Source organism: Canis lupus, chromosome 9 (assembly GCF_048164855.1).
Source record: "Canis lupus baileyi chromosome 9, mCanLup2.hap1, whole genome shotgun sequence".
Taxonomy (NCBI): domain Eukaryota; kingdom Metazoa; phylum Chordata; class Mammalia; order Carnivora; family Canidae; genus Canis; species Canis lupus.
In genome coordinates this window covers 578,675-601,318 of record NC_132846.1, presented here as the reverse complement: position 1 = coordinate 601,318, position 22,644 = coordinate 578,675, and the positions used below count along the sequence as shown (strand labels likewise).

Genomic DNA, 22,644 nt, shown 5'->3' with positions numbered 1-22,644 from the left:
CATCTAACCTAAGGCTAACCACCAACTGCCTCCCCTCCCCTGACCCTACGATTCATTCTACTCATTCACTTACCCTGTGGTTCAGAGGAGTCCGTTCTGATATGGACGTGGCCCCCAACGGCGTCTCCAGAGTCCTCCAGGGGGTCCTGAGGAAGCCAGGCTCCTGTGAGTGCGGACATGGCCCCAAGTGTTCCTGTGTCATAGTCAGTGGGTCCAGAAGACGCCAGGTCTCCTGTCACTGTGGACTATGCCTCACATCCTCTGGAAGCCTCACAGCAAGTCCTCAGGAGTCTGGGGGCTCCTGTCAGCCTAGACATGGCCTCACATCCCCCAGAAAACTCACTGTGGGTCCTGATGAAGCTGTGGGCTCCTGTCAGCATAGACCCAGCCCCATATTTCCCGAAGCCAAAGTGCAGGTCCTGAGGAGGACAGGGGTCCTGTCAGTGTTGATGTGGCCCCACATTTTCCTCAAGCCTCACCATAAGACCTGAGGAGGCTGGGGGCTCCTGTCAGCATTGACAGGGCTCCAAATCTTCCCAAAACTTCACAGTGTGTCCTGAGAAGGCCGGAGATTCCTGTCAGTGTGCATGCGGCACTCACATCTTTCTTAAGCCTCACCAGAGGCCCTGACAAGGCTGGGGTCTTCTGTCCGCATGGACGCATACCCATATTTCCCAAAGACTAGACCAGGGGTCCTGAGGAAGTCAGCATCCTGTTGTGTGGACATGACCACACGTACTACCAAAATGTCACTGAGGGTACTGAGGAGGCCGTGGCTCCTGTCACTCTGAATGCGGCCGCCAGCTTCCCGAAGCCTCAACTTATATCCTGAGGGGTCTGGGAGTTTCTGCCAGAGTGGACACGGTGCCACATCTTCCTGAAGCCTCCCCGCGGGTCCTGAGGTGACCCAGAGGCTCCTGTCAGCGTGGATGCGGGCCCACAATTTCCTGAAGCCTCCCTGCGGGTCCTGAGGTAGCTCAGGGTTTCCTATCAGGGTGTATGTGGGCCAACATCTTCCTGAAGCCTCACCGAGGGTCCTGAGAGGACCGGGGCTCCTCTCAGCGTGAACACGGCCCAATATCCCCCTTTAGACTCCCTGCGCGTCCTGAGGAGGCTGTGGCTGATCAGGGTGGACGCGTCCCCATGTCTTCATCAGGCTTCCCCAGCACAGGCTGGCTCCTATTAGTGCAGGCAGATGAGGCCTACTGCACATGCGGGCACCCTGGGTGAGGCCTGGGCTTGACCGCCCCCTTTGCGATGCTAGGCGCTGCAGGAGGCTGTGCAGGAGGCGGCTTGCTGGTGCAGGGGGCCACACCTGCCTCCTTCCAGGCTCCAGCTGTGGCCTGTTAGCATTGGAAACGTCTCACTGAAAAGGAGTCCAACACCCGGCTTCCCCAGAAATACTTAAGGACAAGGAATTGGAGCCCACAGACTGCAAAATGAAATGTGGACCAGACTTTAGCAAGTCCTGCAAAATTCACTCAACTCCCTTCCACTGTGGGTGGGACTGTGGGCTGGTGCAGCCGCCCTGGAAACAGTGTGGAGGCTCCTCAGGAAGTTACAAATACAGACGCCCTGCGACCAGCTGGTGCAGGGCCTGGAGCTGACTCCGAAGATACAGATACAGTGAGACTCAGGGCACCTGCAACGCAATGTCCACAACAGCCAGGTCCACAGTAGCCACACTGTGTGAGGTATCTCGGTGCCCTCAGGCAGATGATGAATAAAGAGGATGGGAGATAGATGATGGTCATAGAGAGAGGAATGGTGCTCAGGTATCAAAGAGAAGGAGATCTTGCCATTTGCAATGATGTGGATAGAACTAGAGAAATCATGTTAAGTGAAATAAGTCAGTCGGGAAAGAGAATGACTGTGGGGTGTCATTCATAGGTGGAATTAAAGAAGCAAAGCAGATGAACATCTGTGAAGGGAAGGAAAAACAAATAAGATGAAAACAGATGCAGGAAATACAGACTCTTAATTATAGGAAACAAACTGAGGGTCGCTGGAGGGTAGGGGACGGGTGAGGGGATCACAGGGGACCGGCATGAAGGAGGGCACGTGATGTCACGTGCACTGCTGTTATCTCCAACTGGTGAATCCCTGAATTCTTCCTCTGAAAGTATAATACACTATCCATTAATTAATTGGGTTTAAATTAAATTAAGTTAAAAAAATCAGTTGTATCAGAGCACAATTCCTTCTAGAATCTCTGTTCTGCTCCTTCAGCTTATGCCGGGACCACCTCCCTTGTGTCTGGTTTGTTTAAGTAGGCTCCATGCCTCATCCATGGCCCAGCCCCCGGCTAGAACTCACGACCCCGACCCCGAGATCAGGACGGGAGGTGAGGTCAGGTGTCGAATGCTTAACTGACAGCCAGCCAGGGGCGCGAGAACAACACTGCTATATCCTGTGTCTCTGTGACATCGTTTGAAATAGGAAAGTGCCATGTCCCTCTCTGGCCTGCTCCTCCAATACTGATTTGCTGTCCGGGGTCATTTTGGCGGGCGGATGGATGTTATGGTTTTTTTTTTCCTATTTCTAAGATCTGCGACCATGATTTTGATTGGAATGACATTGAAACTGAAGGTGGCTTCAGGAACTGCGGACATTTTCACAAGATGAAGCTCCCACCCCCGAGCCCAGGAAGGCCTCCCAGAGCCTGGTATGGCTCAGTGCACAAGTCTTGTGTTCCTTTGTTTCTGTCTCATTATTTGTTCTCTGTGATGCTCCTGAGAAGGGAGTCACGTCCTTCATTTCCTTCCTGAGTGCTCATTGTCGGGATACAGCAAGGCTATTCTGCTGTGTAGGGTCAGTTTGTGTCCCCTGACTTTACTGAACTCACTCCTTAGTTCTAACAGGCTTGGTGGAGGCTCTCGACTTTCCTGTTTCTAGTACCACGTCCTCAGCATACAGGGACAGTGTGAGTTCCCCTTCCAGTTGTGGAACCTTTGCTGTTTACAGCTTAATGTCCTAGAAAGCCCCACAATAGAATAAAAATTGAGTCCAGGCAAAGGGCAGGAAGCCTCTATTAGAATGAGAACAGAGCTCAATGCCCTAGAAGGCCCCATATCAAAATGTAAACAGAACTTGAGGAATTGCTCCAGCCCTCCTGGAGGTCCGGAGATCAGCACTTAAAACTAAGCTAAAACCCACCTCGGGGTCCAAGTCCCTGCTCCGCTATGTCGGGTGTACTTGGATACAAGCTCAAGCTTGTAAATAAACCCTCGTGTGTTTGCATTGGTGTCGGCTTCTCGGTGGTTTCTCGGATTCGCAATCTTGGGCAAAACAGTCTGAGAAAAAAAAACAAAACCAAAAGAAGCTTGGACACAGGCAGAGTAAAAGCAGGGTTCTGAGAGAAGCAGTGGAGACTCAGGGTGTTGGCAGGTCTTTTGTGTAGTCCCTTGCAGATGGGGGGTGGGGTGGGGGGGTGGGGGGATGCTCAGCCCCAGAGCCAGAGGACTCAATGTCCCCACCCACATCCCGCCCATCAGGAGAGTCTCAGGGAGCAGAACAGCGCCGCCCACTGGAGGCCAGAGGCGCTGACGCCCACCCTGCCTCTGACCCCACAGTTGCATCTCCCAGGCAGATGTGCACCTAAGAATCAGCGCCATGGCCCATCCCGAGACCCTGCACAGACCACTCACTGCCACCAAGTTGTCGGACCACAGAGGCTGCAGAGCTTGAGCTCTGCCTGGAAAGTAGGGTCTAGCTTCCTTTGTACTTTGTGCTTTATTTTCATTTATTTTCTTTGATTCTTTTTTATTAATTGCCTTATTTTAATTTTTATGTATGTACCTTATATATTTCTTATTTTTACTATTATGGTACTTTAATTATGTTTCTTATTTTGGAATTTAGAATCTTTAACAAGCAGGCCAAAATAATCTGGTGTTTTTTATTTTGGGAGGGTAGTTGTTATTGTTTTTCTTGGTTTTCCTTTTTCTTCCTTCTTTTATGGAAAAAATAATGATATGGAGAAATTCAACTCCATAAAATAACTGAGGTAGTACTCACAGCCAGGAAGTTCATCAATACACATATATGATATCTAATTACAGTTTAAAACAATGATTATAAAGGTAGCAGCTGGGCTGGAAAAAGAGCACAGAACAAAACTAGAGAATTCCTACTGTAGAAATAAAAGAACTAAAATCTAGTCAGGCCAATGTTAAAAATGCTATAACTGAGATGCAGTCCCAAGTGGAAGCCTTCAAAACAAGAAAGGTTATGGACCACAGAGGCAGACATAGGGAACTCAGCCACTTATTAAAACAATAACATTTATATCATAGGAGACTCAGATGATGAAGAGAGAGAAAAGGTGGGCCTTGCTCAGCCATTAGAAAAGACAAATGGCCACCATTTGATTCAACGTGGATGGAACAGGAAGGTATCATGCTGAGTGAAGTAAGTCAATCGGAGAAGGACAAACATTGTATGTTCTCATTCACTTGGGGAATATAAATAATAGTGAAAGGGAATATAGGGGAAGGGAGAAGAAATGTGTGGAAAATATCAGAAATGGAGACAGAACATAAAGACTCCTAACTCTGAGAAATGAACTAGGGGTGATGGAAGGGGAGGAGGATGGGGGTGGGGGTGAATGGGTGACGTGTACTGAGGGGGGCACTTGACGGGATGAGCACTGGGTGTTATTCTGTATGTGGGCAAATTGAACACCAATAAAAAGTAAATTTATTATTAGAAAGAAAGAAAGAAAAAGTGGCATCTGGGTGGCTCAGTCAGTTAAGCTTCTGCCTTAGGCTCAGATCATGATCCAGGTCCCAAGGCAGGCTCCCTGAAGCAGGGAACCTGCTTCTCCCTCTCCATCTACCCCTCTCACTAATGGTTTTTCTCTCCTCTCTCTCTCAAATAAATAAATAACATCCTGAAAAAGAAACAAACAGAAGGAAGAGAAATCTCCCATGTATTAGAATTTCAAAGAAGTTGTCCAGACATTCCACCCTCAAGTTGATTAGCATAGCCTCCCACTCTTATGTGTGGAATACACATAGTAACTTCCTTCTACAAAATATAATATGAAAATCTTAATATAAAAATAAAAATAATAATAATAATAATAAAATCACTTTACTATGGAGAAAGCTGACAAACACTACCTCAGCAAGATGATCAGATCAATACCAAGACTGATAAATCATGTTGATAATATCTATCCTTTATATGATATAATAAAAATGGCAGTATATCTCTGTATATAATCCACAAAAACAGTTCAATGATGAGATAAACAACAGACATGTGCCAACTGAGGTAAATTTTACAAAATACTCTACTTCTCAAAGTGTTCCAGTTCAACGACAACAAGGAAAGGCTGAAAGACTGTCACAATCCAGAGGAGCCTAAGAAAACACGAGTACAAATGGAATGTGATATGAAGGATAGTAACTTAGCAAAATCTAAGGAAATCTGAATAACGTATGGTCTTTGGTTAATGCGACTATTTTAATATTGATTCATTAGCTAATATTTGTACCGGACTAATATAACACCACAATCATATCCCTGCCCCACACCATCCACCACCACACCACCGGCCTCCAGCAAGGACCCAGTGCAGCTGCCCCCCTGTGGGACATGCTCAGCTTCCCCAGGGTTCTCTGGATACCCTGCTCCCATCAGAAGCCCGATTGTCCCATAGAGAACCCAGGGCTTGCAGGGAGGAGGGAAGGCAAGGATCCCCGAAATGGTGGGTGCAGGTGAGTGGTGCAGAGGACACATTGGGCCCTGCCTCCGCCCACTGTGCCTCCTGGAGTTCGGCACATCCTGCACAGGACACCAGCCCCTAACCCAAAGGGACCTGGGCTGACCTGGCCCCGTGCTCTGTGGGGGCTGAGGTGATTTGAGCCCCACCCAGGCCCAAAACAAAGACTAATGGGATCCAGGCCCCCATGGTCCTGGCTAGCCCTGGATTCTGGCCCCAGGATGAGTGAGCCCTCTCACAGCTGGACGTGGCCTCTTGGGCCCTGTGTGTGCCACACAGATCCAGGTCACTGACCTAGGGCAGGCTGGGGGATCCCGGGACAACCCAGGGTGGGGAGAGGATGGATAGGCCGGTTGGCCCCACCCGACCCCACACCAGGAGGCAGGCTCCAGGTATTGGGTATTGGGGCCCCAGAGGGCCCAAGGCCGGGGTCCAGCTGCCCTGTGGGTCCCAGTGCAGGAGCCCATGAGCTGCAGGTCCAGGTCATCTCTGCTGTCCTCAAAACAGTCACTCAGGCTGAAAACTCAGGACACACGCCCCCACCCGGAGTCCACACATGCTCCCACAATGTGAACCCTAGCACCCTCCCCCCCCCACACTGTGTGATTCTTGCCCTCCCCTAAAGGACAGAAAGGTCTCCCTCCCCAGGGGAAGGCTCACATTAGGCTCTGAGCCCGTTTGCTGTAAAAAGTCAATAAAGTTTTGTGGTGCGAAAATGCATAGCCAGGCCATTTCTGTGTCTCCTAGAACTCTGCATGGGGCATGGAGAGATACCCAGAGAGGAGGAGGGGGCACCATCCAGGCCCCAAACAGCCCCTGCAGGGGCGCCACCAGGTACACACAGCTGACGTCCCCACGGGCCTTCCAGGGGCGGCCAGATGCCAGGGTCAGGACGCACAGACTTTCCTGGGACTCAGGCTCTGCCCACTGGGCCAGGAGGGGCTGGGACAGAGTGACAGCCAGGGAGCTTCAGGTCACCAGGGTCTGTGCACAGCGACCTGGGAGGTCTGTGCTCCCTCTGTCCTGATGAACGAGGATGGCCGAGTTCCGGAGCACTTATTCCTGTCCCCACATCCCCATGCCTGTGTGCCTGCGGCACAGAGGGCCTGTGGGGCGGTCAGCGTGGCCCTGGAAGGGATGCCAGGACACCAGGCCTTGGTGTTGTGCCCAAGATTGTAAATCAGGGAAACCACCAAGGAGCCCACACCGATGGAAACTCCCGAGGGTTTCTTTACAAGCTGGAGCTTGGGTGTAATTGCAACCAACACAGCGGAGCAGGGACATGGATCCCGAGACTAAGAGGCATAGCAGCTTTATAGGGGCCAGTGGCACATGGGATTCACAGAAAGTTGCACGATCATGCCGGTCCACAAGCTGGTGGCTGATTGAATTACACCTTACCCTATAGTATCCAATTGAGCTGGCCTATTACTTTGGTCAGAATCGTCGCACAGTTTTGGGGGACACAAAGCAGGGTTACATTGTTATAAGCCGATTTCCGATTAGGGTGTGCCCAGCGGCCTGACTAGGGTGGGGCAGCACCTTAAGCAATAAGCAGGTCATGTGGGGGTCATAGGGGAGGTGGCAGGTGTAGCACAAAATGGAATCAGTCCTGCCCTGCTTGTCCAGGAAGAGGGGATTTTTGTTAACTTTCCTGGGTCCCACACTTGCAGCTCATGCACCTTGGCTACCCTGACCAGGTGGACTCAGCCTGCACACCTTGTAGTGCTGGATCTCTCACACCAGCGTGTGGAGGGCACCCTCCTTGCCCTAGTGAGTAGGGGCTGGATGAGCATGGGGCTCGCCAGAAGGCCAGGCAGCACAGGGGACCTAGAACCCCAGCCCTCACCCCAACTCGACTCCCACAACAGGCAGCAACAGGGCTCTCCGCCATGGGCAGCTCCTCAGGATCTCCCCCAGGCAGCGCTGAGGTCTGGCTCCCTGATGGAGAGGCATCAGGGAGAAGAGAAGCAGCCTGTGCTCAGCGGGACCCCCTGCTGGACATGGGAATGTGGCAGAGTCCGAACTTCAAGCTCAGCTGACCCCCCAGAGGAAAGTCACTGCAGGAGTGAGCCCCGAGTAAGCAAGGAGAACCCAGCTATCTGCCCAGCGCCAGCACCAGAAATGATGTTGTGCCAACCATTTCGGCATTTGGGTGACCTAGCCAGAGGATCAGATAGCTGCACGTGATATCTGCATGTGATAGACACACACACAACCCAAAACCAACAAAAGTCGGAATCCCCCAATGTTGTCAAACAGCAGTCAGATGGTTACATACACGACGCTGTGGTCCCCAATAGGATATATGGAAGACGCTATAAACCATGACTGCAGAGGTAGTGGAGGCACGGAGATGTGCCTGCTGGGTTTCAAAAAGGAGCACAGAGAGGTTGGAAGCATCCTACGGAGGGGGTGCCCCTCCTAGGATAGGACACCAGGTCCCTGTGAAGGCTACGGATGGTGAAATCTGTCCTCCTCTCTTTCAGCTTCTGGTTTTCCTCCTCTTTTGTTCTTCCTAATTCTAGTTTAGCCGCCACCCTGCATCCAAGACTATGACCAAAGAGGCTTCGTTATGACATCGCGTCCTAAAGGAGGCCGAGCTCTGGCTACCGTGTTCAGAAATGGTCATTGTCTAGGTGTATGCTGATCCCCCGAAGTCGTGGCTTCACGGCTCTTCTCTCCCTGCAGAACGAGGGGAACCACAGGTCTTACAATGAAAGACGCCCACTTACACTGAGGCAGGACTATCCCTTGTGGAGGACGTCATCTGGGCTAAGTAGGACAAGTGGGGCAATCAAGAATAGTTCGCAGGTGAGACATAAGCAAACACTTACCTTTGATGTCATGCTTTATTTGTTCATCCATTTATTATTTGTTAAATATTTTCGTTTCATGTCCTCTCTATACCCAACATGGAGTTCAAACTCACAACCCTGAGATCAAGATCCCCCAACCAGGCCAGCCAGGCACCCCAGTGCCATGTTTCATAACTCTTTGCTTCCTTGCCTATCTCTGCATCGAACTGGAACATTAAGTCCTGGATGGGAAGCTTTAGTTACCTACAAATCCTAGAATGTTCTCACTGTATCCCAATCCTAGATTGACATTTACCATTGAATAGCACTTTAAATAAATAGTCAGTAAAATAACTACTACAGTAAAGGAAATTATCAACTATTCACGTGTGTGGGCCTTGCTCCCTGGGCTCCCAGGGAAGCTATGGTTTCTTTCACATTGATCAGGTCCAAATGACTCCACCACACCTCAAAGCGTGGGCTCAGTTTCTGCCCTGACACATGCAACACCCCTGCTTCAATTAACATGTATCAATCAATCAAAGAGAGCCTGACCGGCTCAGTGTGGTTCGTAAGAACATGGGACTCTTGTTCTTGGGGTAGCAAGTTCAAGCCCCATGTTGGCTGTAGAGATTACAGAAAAATAAAATCTTAAAAAAATCAATCAGTTGATCTTGGAGAGACAGAGCCCCGGATCCCACAAGGGCAGAGAGCCAACCTACGAATCTACTCACAATATTATAAGCAGCAGTGCACAAAAATTGTACTTTCAGAAGTCTCCTAGAGTGGGGGACACACCAGCCTTAAGGTGTTCAAGTGGAGAAGTGGGGGGCAGTCCCTGGAGCATCAGGGTGGGCTCAGGATCCCAGGGGTCCCAAGGACAGTGGCGCCAACTGTTCCCAGGCACAGGAGCAGGAACCCGGCTGAGAGCAGTGGGACTCGGGCCAGCTGTCTGCCTTGTGTGGCCATAAGCTGCAAACCCCTGTGCAGTTATGGGGCCCAGTTCCTGGGACAGAGCAGCAAAGGCCAGGAGTGTGCGGACACCCTCCTGGGCAGGAAGAGCACAGGTCTCCACCAGGGCAGCCCCTAAAATTTGGAGTTTTAAACTTCAGGCACTTGTCTGTGGGGAGGCTGAGAAAATTGAGGCCATTCCACTTTAAGTTCACAGTTAGCACAAGTACTGCCATTCCAGGACCCTGTGTATAAGAGCTAAAATTTACATTACTTCAGTTACAGGAAAAAAAGAAAAAAAACTTACAGCTTAAGGTCCCAGAAAGCCCCATATTAGAATGAGAACAAAGCTCAATGTCCTTGAAGGCCTCATATCAAAATGTAAACAGAACTTGAGGAATTGCTCCAGCCCTTCTGGAGGACCCTGAGACCAGCCCTTAAAACTAAGCTAAAACCCACCTCGGGGTCCAAGTCCCTGCTCCGCTGTGTGGGGTATACTTGGACCCAACCTTGAGTTTGTAAATCAACCCTCGTGTGTTTGCATCGGTGTCTGCTTGGACAATCTTGGGCACAACACCCCCAAGTGTTGGGCACTTGCAATCTTGGGCACAACACCCCCAAGTCCCCTCCCCACCTGGGCTGATACCCTGTCCCCTCCCACCCAGGCTGACCCTCAGTCACCTCCCGCCCACAGCGGCTCACCACAGCCCCTCACAGAGGTCCCACAGCCACGGTCGGCACTCTGGCCATCCCCGGCCTCCCAGGAGAAGAAAGGAGATTTCAGCAGGACACACTCCTATGGTGGTCCCAGGGCTCCCTGCCCAGGATGGCAGCTGGTGACTGGCCAGTGTCTGTGTCCCTGACGCCGGCTCCTCCTCCCCGGTTTTCCCGCAGGAAATGAAGGAGGAGGCCTCGACTCCTCCAGGGACATCATGCAGATAGACCTGGACATCAACAAGATGTTTAGCAGCCAAATTAAGTTTTGGGACTGCTAGAGGGTGGGGAGAGGCTGTTGAGTCAGGGGGCTTCTAGGCCCCGGGGGAGGCCCAAGGGCTTCTGGGTAGGGAACACCCGGCTTAAGAGACCGGGGAAGCAACAGCAGCCAGCAACACACCACTGTATGGTTGGGTGCAGGGGATGACACCCATGCCCCAACCCCCGGGGCTTCGGGGTTGAGGGGGTCACTAGGTCGGTGCCTCTAGGGGTTTCCATGGGAGCTGAACCACACAGGGGCGAGGGACGGCCCCTTGAAAAGCAGGGGGCTGCGGTGGGGCCCGTGGAGGGCAGTAACCGGACCTGCGGGCCAGGCGGCATGGCCGTGGCTGGAGCAGGACACACATCGTTCCCATGAGGGTCGGACGGGTCAGGGTGACACCCACACTCGGTGTTTTATATATATCTAAATTCTATGCATTTAATTTGAGACAATTTGCAATTTGTAAGCATACATAGTATGATGACCCCCAGATAATGCCCCCAGTCCAGCCAGCGTCCTGCACTGACCACACGGTGCCCCAGGGGCAGGTGTCACAGCAAACCCCAGACTGGGATCGCCTTTATCTGTAGACATATCCATGTGCGTCTGAGAGAAAGTGGATGCCCTGTGTCGGCAGGCCCCCCATGTCATCCCCTCTTTCCCCACCCTCACAGCATCCCCCTTCATCATCATCCCCAATGGCATCCCACCTATATCATCCCCCTCACACTGACACAGCCCCACACAATCCCCACCCACACTATTCCCCCCACCATCCCCCCTGCACCGTCCCCCACACTCCACCACCATCATGCCCCTGCCCCCACAACATCCACCCCCACAGCATCTGTCCCCAGCAAGGACCCTGGGCAGCTGCCCCCTGTGGGACATACTCAGCCTCACCGGGGTTCTCTGGATACCCTGCTCCCATCAGAAGACCGGGTTTCCCATAGAGTACCCAGGGGTTGCAGGAAGGAGGGAAGGCAGGGAGCCCCAGACAGGGTGGGTGCAGGTGAGTGGTGCAGAGGACCCACTGTGCCCTGCCTCCACCCACTGTCCCTCCTGGAGGGCGGCACACCCTGCATAGGACACGCCCCTAACCCAGAGGGACATGGGCTGGCCTGTCCCCAGGCTCTGTGGGGTTGGGGTGATTTGAGCCCCCCCAGGCCCAACACAAAGACTAATGGGATCCAGCCCCCCATGGCCCTGGCTAGCCCTGGATTCTGGCCCCAGGCTGAGAGAGCCCTCCCACAGCTGGATGTGGCCTCTTGGGCCCTGGGTGTGCCCCACAGATCCAGGTCGCTGACCTAGGGCAGCCCTAGGAATCCCGGGACACCCAATGTTGGGAGAGAAGGGGTAGGCCGGTGGGCCACACCCACACCCACACTAGGAGACAGGCTCCACCAGGTTCTGGGGCCCCAGGGCCCCGAGACCGGGGTCCAGCTACACTGCGGGGAACAGTGCAGGAGTCCATGAGCTCAGGTCCAGCTCAGCTCTGCTGCCCTCAGAATCGTCTCTCTTGCTGAAACCTCAAGACACGTCCCCACCCGGAGTCCAAACATGTTCCCAGGTGGGGGACTCCAGCACCCGTCCCCACTCCACATGTGATTGTTGCCCTCCCCTAAAGGACAGAAAGGTCTCCCTCCCCAGGGAAAAGCATGTGCCCTCGGCTCTGAGCCCCATTGCTGTAGATCGTCAATAAAATGTTGTGGTGCGAAAATGCACAGCCAGCCCATTTATGTGTATCCCAGAACTCTGAGCAGAGGGCGTGGAGAGACCCCGAGAGAGGAGGAGGGGCTACATCCATGCCCCAAACAGCCCCTACAGTGGCGCTGCCAGTCACACCTAGCTGACATCCTCACATGCCTTCCAGGGGCTGCCAGACACCAGGGTCAGGCACCATAGACTTTACTGGGACTCAGCCTGTGCCCAGCAGGCCAGGAGGGGCTGGGACAGAGTGACAGCCAGGGAGCCTCAGGGTACCAGTGTCTGTGGAAGAGACCTGGGTGGTCTGTGCTCTCTCTGTCCAGGGGGCCAGGGCTGGCTGGGTTCCGGGGCACTTCCTCCCCTCCCCGTATCCCCGTGCCTGTGTGCCTGGGGCACAGAGGGCCTGCGGGGCGGTAGCGTGGCCCTGGAAGGGATGTCAGGACAACAGGCCCTTGTGTTGTGCCCAAGATTGCTAATCCGATAAACCACCAAGGAGCCCACACCGATGCAAACTCCCGAGGGTTTCTTTACAGCTTTACAAGCTGGAGCTTGGGTCCAAGTGCACCGGACACAGAGGTGTAGGGATTTGGACCCCGAGACTAAGAGATGTAGCAGCTTTATAGGAGCCAGTGGCACATGGGAATGCTGAAAGATGCGTAGTCATGTTTGTCCACACGCAGGTGGCTGGTTGAATTACACTTTACCCTATAGTATCGACTTGAACTGGCCTATTACTTTGGTCAGAATTGGGCGCAGCTTTTTGTGGCACAATGCAGGGTTACAATGTGATGACCCGATTTCAGATTAGGGTGTGCCCAGCGGTTTGAGTCGGGTGGGGCAGCGCCTTAAGCCATAAGCAGGTCACGTGGGGTCATAGGGGAGATGGCTGGTGGAGCACAAAATGGAATCAGTCCTGCTCTGCTTGTCCAGGGGTAAGGGATTTTTGTTAAATTTACTGGGTCCCACACTGCAGCTCACGCACGTGGGCCACCCTCACAAGGTGTACTCGGCGTGCACACCTTGTGGTGCTAGATCTCTCACACCAGCATGTGGAGGGCACCCTCCTCGCCTTAGTGAATAGGGGCTGGGTGAGCATGGGGCTCAGCCTGAAGGCCAGGCAGCACAGGGGACCAAAGAACCCCAGCCCCATCTCCACCCAGACTCCCAAACACAGGCAGTCCCAGGGCTCCCCACCCATGGGCAGCTGGCTCCTCAGGAGCTCACACCAGGATGGCCCCGAGGTCTAGCTCCCTGCTGGAGAGGCATCAGGGAGAAGATAAGCAGCCAGCGCATAGCAGGACCCACTTCCGCACATGGGAATATGGCCAAGCCGGATCTTCCAGCTCAGCCTACCCTCCAGCGGAAAATCACTGCACGCGCGAGCCGTTGGTCTGCCATGAGAGCCTAGCTAGCCGCCCAGCGCCAGCACCAGAAATGATGTTGTGCCAACCATTTCGGCATTTGGGTGAGCCAGCCAGAGGATCCAATAGCTGCACGTGATAGCTACATGTGATAGACACACACACACCACACAACCAACAAAAGTTGGAATCCACCCAGTGTTGTCTAACAGCAGCCGGATGGTTACATACACGACGCTGTTGTCCCCAATATGATACATGAAAGACGCAATAAACCATGACTTCAGAGGTGCTGGAGGCACAGAGATGTGCCTGCTGGGTTCCAACAAGGAGCACAGAGGGGCAGGAAGCATCCTACGGAGGGGAGGCCCCTCCTTGGAAAGGACATCATGTCCCTGTGAAGGCTACGGATGGTGAAATCTGTCCTCTACTCTTTCAGCTTCTGGTTTACCTCCTACATGCCATTTTCCTCAATCATAAGACCAAAAATTTATTTTATGTTTTTAAATTTCTTTTATTGGAGTCCAATTTGTATGAATTCTTGCTTCAGCAAGGGTGTCATTCAGGAGGAGAGGAGAGATAATGATTTTCCCAGACAGGCAAAATATAAAGGAGTTCATGACCATTTAACCAGTCCAGTAAGGAATTTTAAGAGGGACTTTTCTAGTGGGGGAAAAAAAGAGACCAAAAACAACAACTCTAGAAAGGCCCAGAGTACGTCACCAGAAACACCAACTCTTCCGGTAACACAAAATCACAAAGTTCATATCTTTGAATAATCACTCTGAATGCTGATAGACTAAATGCTCCAATCAAAAGATATAGGGTACCAGAGTGGCTTAAAAAACAGGATCTGGGATGCCTGGGTGGCTCAAGGTGTTGAGCATCTGCCTTTGACTCAGGGTGTGATCCTGGAGTCTGGGATCGAGTCCCATATGGGGCTCCTGGTGGGGAGTCTGCTTCTCTTTCTCCCTAATTTTCGGCCTCTCTCTCTCTCTCTCTCATAAATAAAATCGTTATTAAAAAAACAAGATCCATCTGTATGCTGCCTACAAGATGCTCACCTTAGACCTAGACACACCAGCAGATTGATAGTCAGGGGAGGGAAAATCATCTACCACGCTAATGGATATCAAACGAAAGCTGGAGGACCCATACTTATATCAGACAAAAGAGATTTGAAACCAAACCCTGGGGGACACCTGGTGGCTCAGTTGTTGAGCATCTGCCTTCGGCTCAGGGTGTGATCCTGGGATCCCAGGATCGAGTCCCACATCGGACTCCCTTAGGGGAGCCTGCCTCTCCCTCTGCCTATGTTTCTGCTCTGCTTCTCTGTGTATCTCTAATGAAAAAATAAATAAAATATTTAAATCTCAAAAAGGAAGAACAAATACTGTAAGAAGAGATGAAGAACATTATTTCATAATTAAAAAGACACTCTATCAAGATCAAACAACTAAATATTTATGCTGCCAACATGAGAGTACCTAAATATAGAAACCAATTAACAACAAACATACAGGAAATCACTGGTAATAATACACTGACAGGGGATTTCAACACCCACTTATGGCAATGGACCGATCATCTAGCAGAATCAACAAGTGAACAATAGCCTTGACACACTGGACCACAGGAACTCAACAGATATAGTCAGAATATTCGATCCGAAAGCAGAATACACATTCCTTTCAACTGCACATGGGACATTCTCCAGAACAGATAATATCAAGGCCCACAAAACAGCTCTCAACAGGTACAACAGTTACAAGAAGGTTGATATCACACCCTGTACATTTTTGGACCACAACGCTATGAAACTTGAAGTCGACAGTAAGAAAAAATTTGGACAGACCAAAAATATGTTGAGTTTATGATCATCCTACTAGAGAATGAATGGAGCAACCAGGAAATTAAAGAGGAAATATAAAACAAACGAAAATCAAAACATGTTTCTCCAAACCTCTGGGATGTAGCAAAGGCAGTCCTAAGAGGGAAGTACATAGCAATACAGGCCTACCTCAAGAAACAAGAAGTCTCCAATACACAACCTAACCCTACACCTGAAGGAGCTGGTAAAGGAATAGCAAACAAAGCCTACAGAAGAAGGGAAAAAATAAAAAAGAGAGCAGAAATAAACAATATAGGAACAACAAAACAGTAGAATGGAAAAACAAAACTGAGAGCTGGTTCTTTAAAATAATTAATAAAATGGATCAAGCCCTAGCAAGCCGTATCAACGAGAAAAGAGAAAAGACCTAAATAAATAAAATCACAAATGAGAGAAGAGAGATCACAATCAACACCAGAAAAATAAGACAATTATAAGGTAATACTATGAAAGATTATACGCAAACAAACTGGGAGACCTGAAAGAAATGGACAAATCCCTAGAAATGAGCAAATGAGCAGAACTGAAATAGGAAGAAATAGAAAGTGTGAATAGACCCATAACTAGCAAAGGAACTGAATCAGCAAGGTACCTGGGTGCCTCAGTGGTTGAGCATGTGCTTTGGCTCAGGTCATGATTCCGGGGTCCTGGGGGATCAAGTCCCACATCAGGCTCCCCACATGGAGCCTCATTTTCCCTCTGCCTATAACTCTGCCTCTCTGTGTCTCGCATGAATACATAAATAAAATCTTTAAAAAAAGAGAACAAATACAAAGATGTGAAAGGACCTAAATAAAATCACAAATGAGAAAAGAGAAATAACAACCAACACTAGAGAAATACAAACGATTATAAGAGAACATTATGAAAAATTATATGCCAGGAACCTAGAACCTGGAAGAAATAGATCAATTCCTGGAAATATATAACATAGCAAAAATGATAAAGGAAGAAATAAGAAACTTGAACAGACAGATAACCAGCAAAGAAATTGAATCTGCAATCAAGAATCTCCCAACAGGAGATGCTTAGATCAATAGAACAGAATGGAAAGCCGAAACAAGATACAAACCTGTAACTCTATGATCCATTAATCGACAACAAGGCAGCAAGGAATATCCAATGGCACAAAGACAGTCTCTTCAACAAACCCTAATCCTGACCCCAGGATAAGAACAAATGGTGTTGGGAAAACCAGGCAGCCAAATGCAGAAGAATGAAACTGGACCACTTTCTTACTCCATATATATAAAAAATAAATTCAAAATGGATGAAAGACCTAACTGTGAGACCTGAAACCATACAAAGAAGAAAAGATAGGCAGCAAAGTCTTTGACATGGGCCATTGGATGTTCTTTCTAGATATGCCTCTGAGGTGAGGGAAACAAAAGCAAAAATCCTATTGGGACTTTAAGAAATTGAAAAGCTTCCGAAAAGTGAAGGAAACAACCAAAGCTAAAAGGCAACATACAAAATGAAAGGAGATATTGGTAAACAACACATCCACTAAAGAGTTAGTATGCAAAACACATAAAGCAAATATAAATCTCAAGATCCTAAAAACAAATTATGGAACTGGAGATGGGCAGAAAAATGAATGGACTTTCTCTCTGAAAGACTGCCAGATGGCGACCAGACACAAGGAAAGACACTAAGCATCACCCATCATCAAGGAAATGCAAATCAAAACCACAATGATAGTTTACCTGACAGCCGACATAATGGCTAATATTAACAACACAAGAAAAAACAGGTTTTAGTGAGGCTATGGAGAAGGGGTCGCTCCCTTACACTCCTGGTGGGCATGCGAACAGAAGTAGCCACTGTGGAAAACAGTGTGGAGGGTCCTCTAGTAGTTAAAAATAGGTGATCCCTGGGTGGTGCAGTGGTTTGCTGCCTGTCTTTGGCCCAGGGCATGATCCTGGAGACCGGGGATCGAATCCCACATTGGGCTCCCGGTGCATGGAGCCTGCTTCTCCCTCTGCCTGTGTCTCTACCTCTCTCTCTGTGACTATCATAAAAAAATTTTTTTAAAAAGTTAAAAATAGAGCTAACCTACGATTCCAAATTTGCAGAGCTAGGTATTTACCCTGAGGACACAAAAGTACTTTAGTAGATTCGAGGGGGACACGCAGCCCAGTGTTTCTAGCAGCGTTATCAACAACAGCCAAACTGTGGATACAGCCCTACGTCCATCGGCAGATGAACGGCCAGAGACAGTGTGGTAAATATACACACTGCGACATCACTCGGTCATCAGAAGGGATGAAATGAAGCCATTTACAATGACATGGAAGGAGTGGAAAGGATTTATGCTAAATGAACTCAGAGAAAGACAGATACCAAATACAATACAATTGCATTCACAGGTGAATTTTAAGAAACCAAACAAACTGGCAAAGGGGCTCAGGGGGGATGAGAGAAGCAAGCCAAGATACCCACTCTTAACCACAGAGAATAAACTAATAAATACCAGAGGAAGGTGGGGGGATGGGGAATCAGGGGATGGGGACAGTGGAGGGCACCTGTGACCAGTACCAGGCGTTGTATCCAAGTGTTGAATCACTAAGTGGTAAACCTGAAACTATATCACACCGTGTTCACAAACAGGAATTCAATAAAACTTAAAAATAATAATTGGTAGTATTGATGAAACATGTGCGCACTAGAGAAAAAAGCAGAAAGGCAACTAAAAATCCAAATAAAGAGTATTTAGAGCCACAAATCCCCTCCTTAGCTCAGCTTGGAAGAAGTCTGTAATGTCTATTCTGACCCCATCAAAGCCTGGATTTTGAGTCTCTGGGGAGGCCACTAATTTGGTGGAGTCAGGCTATCTTTGAACCCAAAACCTAAATAGAGTGCATAAAACTCAATGGCCCAAGATACTAGGAGTCCCAGTGCAGGCACATGCCAGGAACCAAACTCTAACCATACACAGACATAACCCTAACCCTACACTTAATCCTAATGTTAAACTAAACTTTAAACAAGACCCATCACTAATCGACAACCAAACACAAACCCCAAGACCAAAACACATTCAGTGAACCTTCCTGCCAACCCTCACCCTAACTCCTAAACCTATTCGAAACCCTTATCCCTGACCCCTGTCTTAAATCTAACCCTAACCTCTAACCCTAACCTTAACTTAATGTACTCAAATCCTATTCCTAACCTTAACCTGTACCCTAACCCTAACCCTCTAATACTAATCCTATCTCATACCCCAAATGGTACTCTAACTTGTACCCTAAAACTAACTCCTAAACCACTCCCTAAACCTATCTCTTACCCTTTTAAAAAACCGTAACCTGACCCTGACCTGACCCTAATCCCTAACTAAACACTAACCCTAACCCTAGCCCTAACCCCTATCCTAAACCTAATCCTCGCCCTAACCCTAAACGTAGCCATAACTTTTACCCGAACCCCTAACACTTACCCCTAACCCTAACTCACACCCTAACCCCTAACCCTAAATGCAAACCTAAGCCCAACCCTAACTGTAACCATAACCCTAACCCCACCTCCAAGCCTCCTGCCCTAATCCCTAAAGCCTAAACCCTAAGCCTAACTCTAAATCCTGTCACTAACCCTAACCCCGTTCCCTAATCCCTAACCCCCATCTTAACTCCTAACCACTGACTCTTAACCTTATCCCTCACCCTAACCTGTATTCCGTAACTATAAGCTTAATCACAAACACCTAACATCTAACCTAAGCCTAACCACCAACTGCCTCCTCTCCCGACCCTACCATTCATTCTACCCATTCACTTACCCTGTGGTTCTGAGTAGTCCCTTCTGATGTGGACGTGACCCCCAACAGCGCCTCCAGAGTCCTCCAGGGGGTCCTGAGGAAGCAGGGCTCCTGTGAGTATGGACGTGGCCCCAATTGTTCCTGAGTCATAGTCAGAGGGTCCTGAGGACGCTGGGTCTCCTGTCACTGTGGACTATGCCTCAGATCATCTGGAAGCCTCACAGCAGGTCCTCAGGTGGCCCGGGGCTCCTGTCAGCCTGGACATGGCCACACGTCCCCCAGAAAACTCACCACACGTCCTGAGGAGCTGTGGGCTCCTGTCAGCATAGACGCAGCCCCATATTTCCCGAAGCCAAAGTGCATGTCCTGAGGAGGACGGGGGTCCTGTCAGTGTTGAGGTGGCCCAACATTTTCCTCAAGCCTCACCAGAAGACCTGAGGAGGCTGGGGGCTCCTGTCAGCATAGATGTGACCCCAAATCTTCTCAAACCTTCACAGTGGGTCCTGAGGAGGCTGGAGACTCTTGTCAGTGTGGATGCGGCACCCACATTTTTCTTAGGCCTCACCACAGGCCCTGACAAGCCTGGGGTCTTCTGTCCGCATGGATGCATCCCATATTTCCCCAAGTCAACACCAGGGGTCCTAAGGATTCAGCATCCTGTTGTGTCGATGTGACACAACGTCCTCCCGAAGCATCACCGAGGGTTCTGAGGAGGCCGGGGCTTCTGCCACCATTAATGCGGCCCGCAGCTTCCAGAAGCCTCAACTTATGTCCTGAGGTGGCCCAGGGGCTCCTGTCAGCGTGGATGCGGGCCCACATCTTCCTGAAGCTGCGGCTCATCAGCGTGGACGTGTCCCCACGTTCTCCTCAGGCCTCCCCAGCACAGGCTGGCTCCTGTTAGTGCAGGCAGAGGAGGCCTACTGCACATTCATGCCCGCTGGGTGGGGCCTGGGCTCGGGCGCCCCCTGCAGGACGCTCAGGCGCTCCAGGGGCCGCACCTGCCTCCTTTCAGGCTCCTGCTGTGGCCTGTTAGCTTTGGAAACGTCTCACTGAAACGGAGCCCAACACCTGGCTTCCCCAGAAATACTTAAGGACAAGGAATTGGAGCCCACAGGACGCAAAATGAAATGTGGACCAGAGTTTTACCACGTCCCGCAAAACCCACTCAACCCTCTTCCACTGTGGGCGGGATTGCGGGCTGGTGCAGCCACCCTGGAAACAGTGTGGAGGCTCTGCAGGGCGACTCTATTTGTAACATCCTGTGAACAGCAGGTGAACGGCCCGATTTCACTCCGAAGATACAGATGCAGTGAGACTTGGGACACCTGCACCCCAATGTATACAGCAGCCGGGTCCACAGTAGCCACACTGTGGGAGGAGCCTCGGTGCTCTGTGGCAGATGATGGATAAAAAGGATGGGAGATAGATGATGGTCATAGAGAGAGGAATGGAACTCAGCTATCAAAGAGAAGGAAATATTGCCATTTGCAATGACGTGGATAGAACTAGAGGGATCATGTTAAATGAAATAAGTCAGTCAGGAAAGAGAATGACCGTGTGGTGTCATTCATAGGTGGAATTAAAAAGCAAAGCATATAACAACTGTGAAGGGAAGGAAAAACAAGTAAGATGAAAACAGTTGCAGGAAATACAGACTCTTTTTTTTAATTTTTATTTATTTATGATAGTCACAGAGAGAAAGAGAGAGGCAGAGACATAGGCAGAGGGAGAAGCAGGCTCCATGCACCAGGAGCCCGATGTGGGATTCGATCCCGGGTTTCCAGGATCGCGCCCTGGGCCAAAGGCAGGCGCCAAACCGCAGCGCCACCCAGGGATCCCCGAAATACAGACTCTTAATGATAGGAAACAAACTGATGGTCGTTGGAGGCAGGGAGGTTAACAGGGGACCTGCATGAAGGAGGTCACGTGATGTCACGAGCATTGCTGTTATCTCCAACTGGTGAATCCCTGATTCTTCCTCTGAAAGTATAATACACTATCCATTAATTAATTGGGTTTAAATTAAATTAAGTTAAAAAAATCCATTGTATCAGAGCACATTTCCTTCTGGACTCTCTGTTTTGCTCCTTCAGCTTATGCCCGAACCACCCCCCATGGGACTGGTTTGCCTAAGTAGGCTCCACGCACCGTCCATGGCCCAGCCCAGGGCTAGAACTCAAGACCCCTGAGATCAGTACCGAAGGTGAGGTCAGGAGTCAGATGCTTAACCAACGGAGCCAGCTGGGGGCCCGAGAACCACACTGCTTTATCCTTTGTGTCTGTGACATCGTTTGAAATAGGAAAGTGCTGCGTCCCACTCTCTCCTGCTCCTCCAGTACTGATTTGCTGTCCGGGGTCAATTGTGGGGGCAGACTGATGTTATGGTTTTTTTTCTTTTTTTCTTTTTTTTTTTTTTTTTTGCTATTTCTAAGATATGCCACCATGATTTTGATAGGAATGACTTTGAAACTGAGGGTGGCTTCAGAAACTGTGGACATTTTCACAAGATGAGGCTCCCACCCCTCAAACCCAGGACGGCCTCCCAGAACAGAGCCATGTATGGCTCAGTGAACAAGTCTTGTGCTCCTATGGTTCAGTCTCATTATTTATTCTCCTTGATGCTCCTGAGAAGGGAGTCACGTCCTTCCTTTCCTTCCTGAGTGCTCATTGTCGGGACAGAGCAAGGCTACTCTGCTCTGTAGGGTCAGTTTGTGTCCCGTGACTTTACTGAACTCACTCCTTAGTTCTAACAGGTTTTGGTGGAGGCTCCCAGGTTTCCTGTTTCCAGTATCGCATCTTCAGCATATAGGGACAGTGTGACGTCCCCCTTCCAGGTGTGGAACCTTTGCTGTTTACAGCTTAATGTCCTAGAAAGCCCGACAATAGAATAAAAACTGAGCCCAGGCCAAGGGCAGGAAGCCCCTATTAGAATGAGAACAGAGCTCAATGCCCTTGAAGGCCCCATATAAAAATGTACACAGAACTTGAGGAATTGCTATAGCCCTTCTGGAGGTCCCCGAGACAAGCCCTTAAACCTAAGCAAAAATTCACCTCGGGGTCGAAGTCCCTGCTCCGCACTGTCAGGTATACTTGGACACAAGCTCGAGCTTGTAAATAAACCCTCGTGTGTTTGCTTCGGTGTGGGCTTCTCCATGGTTTTTCGGATTCACAATCTTGGGCACAACAGTCTGAGATAAAAAAACAAAACCAAAAGCATTTCGGACGCGGGCAAAGTGAAAGCAGGGTTCTGAGAGATGCGCTTGGGGCTCTTCTGTGGAGGGCTTGCAGACTGGGGGGTGGGATGCTTAGCCCCAGAACCAGAGGACCCAGTGTCCCCTCCCAAATCACTCCAAACAGCTCCAATCTCAGGGAGCACCACTGCGTCACCTGCTGGAGGCCAGAGGCGCTGAAGACCACCCCAACCCTGACCCCGCAGGTGCATCTCCCAGGCAGATGTGCACCTGACAATCAG

General features: G+C 50.1%; 1 long non-coding RNA gene across 1 annotated transcript; it reads right to left on the bottom strand.

Moving 5' to 3' along the window:
- Positions 1 to 20,819: 20,819 nt before the first annotated feature.
- LOC140639323 (uncharacterized) lies at positions 20,820 to 22,359 on the bottom strand. Its single transcript, XR_012036067.1, has 2 exons — positions 22,224 to 22,359; positions 20,820 to 21,152 (listed from the first exon to the last, which is right to left on the bottom strand). It is a non-coding gene; the product is annotated as an uncharacterized lncRNA (long non-coding RNA).
- Between the last annotated feature and the right edge of the window lie 285 nt (positions 22,360 to 22,644).